At 39.7% G+C, this 3,617-nt stretch overlaps 1 pseudogene; it reads left to right on the top strand.

Moving 5' to 3' along the window:
* Positions 1–642: 642 nt before the first annotated feature.
* On the top strand, positions 643–2,186 carry LOC120639958 (annotated as a pseudogene).
* Positions 2,187–3,617: the final 1,431 nt, after the last annotated feature.

The following is a 3,617-nucleotide window of genomic DNA, read 5'->3' as shown; positions in this document are numbered from 1 at the left end:
TTGTTTGTTGTAGTGGAGTACTTTCTTATTTGTGCTGGTGAAAAGTTTTTAATTGGAGTAGCATGGGATGGTCATCAAAGGAGAAATATCTCATGGTGTTATCTGATACTCTCTTATGGATATCATATAAAAAGTTGGAATGACTGATGTAATGTGAGTATTAGGAACCTTAATTTTACATTTCATTAGATTTTTGGTTAGAGGCCTATCAATGCTGAGTTCATTTTAGATTCAGCTTGCAGTTCCTGAGTCTGAATACTTACTAACTTTTGGTTTAGTTCCGATCAGCTACTGGTTCATATGCAGTGAACCCAGTGAGTCGGTTTTAAGTGTTTTTATCTATGCCTGTCCGTGTACATTCTAGGAATCAAAGATTGATTACTAGCATTATTTATATACCTGTTGGATAGTGACATTTTTTTAGCTGTTAATTTATGTACTTGTAGCAATGGTGCTAGCAGAATTTGTATTCTTTCTAAGTATTTATGTGACGTTGCACTTAAATATATTTATTTCTTCAACCCGTAGCGTTAGCACGGGCCAACTTACTAGTCAATAGTAATATACCCTTTTCACTTATATATTTTCTTCCGAATCAAATCACTAATTCTGCTTATTTATATTTGGTTTTTATTGCAATATAGGGTGGACAAATATTTCAAAGTGGAGATGACTGTACGTGATTGTGATCTTGACAAATACGGAGTTGTCAATAATGCCGTCTATGCTATTTACATCGATAAAGGTTGGCACTTATAAGTCTCGAACATAGGGTAGTATATATACCGTGCTAGCCCAAGTTGTCATTTTCCTTCCATCATATACATAATTGGTCTTCATAAATCAGGCCGAGAACTCCTGCTTGCGGGCCTTGGTATCAGCACAGATTCGATAGTATCCAGGGCTGTGCTTTGGCAACGTCAGAGTTAAACCTCAAGTATTTTGCACCTCTGATGGTATGTTTAGTCGTAGATGGGAGATTAGCCTGTTCAATTATATTTTACCATTTTGATCTTAACGGATTAACACATTTGAAGTGCATAATTTCTAGGATGAAGCCAAGTTTGTGGTAATGATAAGGGTAGTCGAAATCAAAGGTGCACGGATATTTGCAGAGCATTTTATAGAAACACTGCCAAATAATGTAAGTATATTTAAGCTCCCTCAAGTCATAAATAAGTGACATTGTAGAATTTGATGCACCATAGTCAAAACATACACTACTAATAAAACCCATTCGTCCACCTCCAGTTAGTACCGATTGTTTTCAACCCAGTACTAATACCAATTTAGTACCAGTTTTATAACACAGTGGCCCCCGGGGCCATTTAGTACCGGTTTTTAACACCACCCGGTACTAAATACTACCATTTAGTTCCAGTTGGTGTTGCGGCCCGGTACTAAATGCCTCCTGTGGGCTCCCAGCCATTTAGTACTGGTTTTTAACACCATCTGGTACTGAATGGTGGCATTTAGTACTGGGTGGTGTTAAAAATCAGTACTAAAAAGCCCGCCCGGTTTACTTCAAAAGGATAGCATCTCCTATGTACTCACATGTGTTGTGTGGGTGGGATGGTAGAGGACACTATGCGCGAGGCCACAGGTCACCATTTCGAATCCCATGGCATACGTGCATTTATCCGGGCATATTTTTTTTAAGTGATGGTGCATTTAGTACCGGGTGTTGCAACCGGTACTAAATGAACCTCCCATTTAGTATCGGCCAGTTGGTACTGGCTGCGGCAACCGGTTCTAATGGTGCCCGGTACTAGTGCCATTTTTGTAGCTGTGATAACATTGACTAATAGTTTTTACTACAAAATATTATAAATGGTCAAAATGTATACTTTTATAAAACAACATAGATATATCTACTCATATTATTTTTAAATATCTAAACTCAGCATATAAAAATAATTTGCTTTAAAATCTTAGAACGAATTGTATGATTGACTACGGAGAAGACCAAAACGCCATTTATTTATGGCTTAAGAGAGTAATATGGATCAGTCGCCCCATGCACGCCTCGATCATTGATTCATCGTATGCATGTCATGCAGGTAGTTTTAAAAGCGGTGGGCAGCTTCGTCTGCCTCAACAAAGACAACCATCCAGTTCGTGTGTTCCCGGAGTTGTCAACCAAGCTGCTGCAGTCCTTCTCATCGGACGACGACAAGCTCAATTAGCTCTATGGTAGTCTACTCGTGGGACCTCGTGTAATAATATAATAAAGATCTATTCCTACATAAGCCGTCACGGGCACTTGGCTGAACCTAAAGAAATTGTCTGTAGTTTTAATTCGGATCACACTGTCGTAGATGTATCTACGTGACTCTGAATATGATTTATGAGTCCTCCTACTAGTCTGCAAAAATAGGCAGAATTATAGGCCACTGTGAACACAGAAAGATAACGATAAAGATAAGAGAAGCGACTGTGCCTCGTCCCTATTCCTTGTTTCAATTTGATTTAATATGTCTGCTGCATGATGATTACTCATAACGATTGCTGATATGTTTGAGTCACTCGTGTAGCCACTGATTCAGCTGGGTCATCATTCCATATATTGTATTTAGATTATTATAGTTTTGGAAGTCACGATGCCTGTAAAGGGAATAGACGTACACTACCACAGAAAACACGTCTAGCGTCGGCTCCAGATGATCTGTAGCTGCTGGAAATCAATTGACGATATGCATGTGACGCTAGAAATTATATTTGTAGCCTGTGAGGAGACCTCCGTGCATACGACCATGCTTGGAGAATGACATAGATACCAAAGAGACCAGCATGGATTTTCAAATCGAGATGGAGGTCCGAAGCTTATCCGGTTCGAGTCGCCAAGGTGGAGACCCAAGTTCGAGTCCATCTCGGAGTTCACGAGCAGCATGCACTAAAAATGATGCTCAGGCCGCATATGGACTCCAATTTGGACGTTCTTTATATGCGGGGAAAGATAATTTCGTAGAGCTTCTAATGGAACTGGTTTCGGACCCAAATTCCATTGGAGTCAACAGAAATTATCAAAATAAGTGGACATCCAGAATCTGTCAAGGTACTGTGACACCATCTCTTAGGTCTATTAGGGACGTGTCCAACGGGTTATGCACACCCTAAACCTCATATAATCAACCGCTGCCTCATTAGGGTTTGGGGTTTTGTTTGGGTTTAGTTTCCATCGAGAAACTGAATCGTTCATTGTAACTATGTCGATTAGTCCTTTTACAGTGATCCACGGTGTAACACCCAAGTTTTTGCATTAGAAGAGTCTAGCATACTTTCACAATTTTCTAGCTTCAAAAGGAATTATTTTTGCACTATAGAAAACACACCATAGGCTTTAAATTGTTTTGTTGCATTCATGCTGGTGCATATTTTATTTTTGTTTGTTTGTGCTCGAGTTTCTAAATCTCCTAGAATTTTTCTGGAATTTCCTGAGCCTTCCTTCTATTTTCTATGCATTTATCTAATTTTCTACGCAAAGGAAATATTCTTTTTCTTTATTTTTTTCTCCTTTTCCTTGCTAACTGGGCCGCCGGCCAGCCCTTCTCTTTTTCCGCCGGCCCGCTCTCCTTTTCCTCCCCACCTTCCGGCCCAACTTGGCCCAGCGGCCGTTT

This window comes from Panicum virgatum, chromosome 7K (genome assembly GCF_016808335.1).
Source record: "Panicum virgatum strain AP13 chromosome 7K, P.virgatum_v5, whole genome shotgun sequence".
Classification (NCBI taxonomy): Eukaryota; Viridiplantae; Streptophyta; class Magnoliopsida; order Poales; family Poaceae; genus Panicum; species Panicum virgatum.
This window is presented reverse-complemented; position numbering and strand designations above follow the sequence as displayed.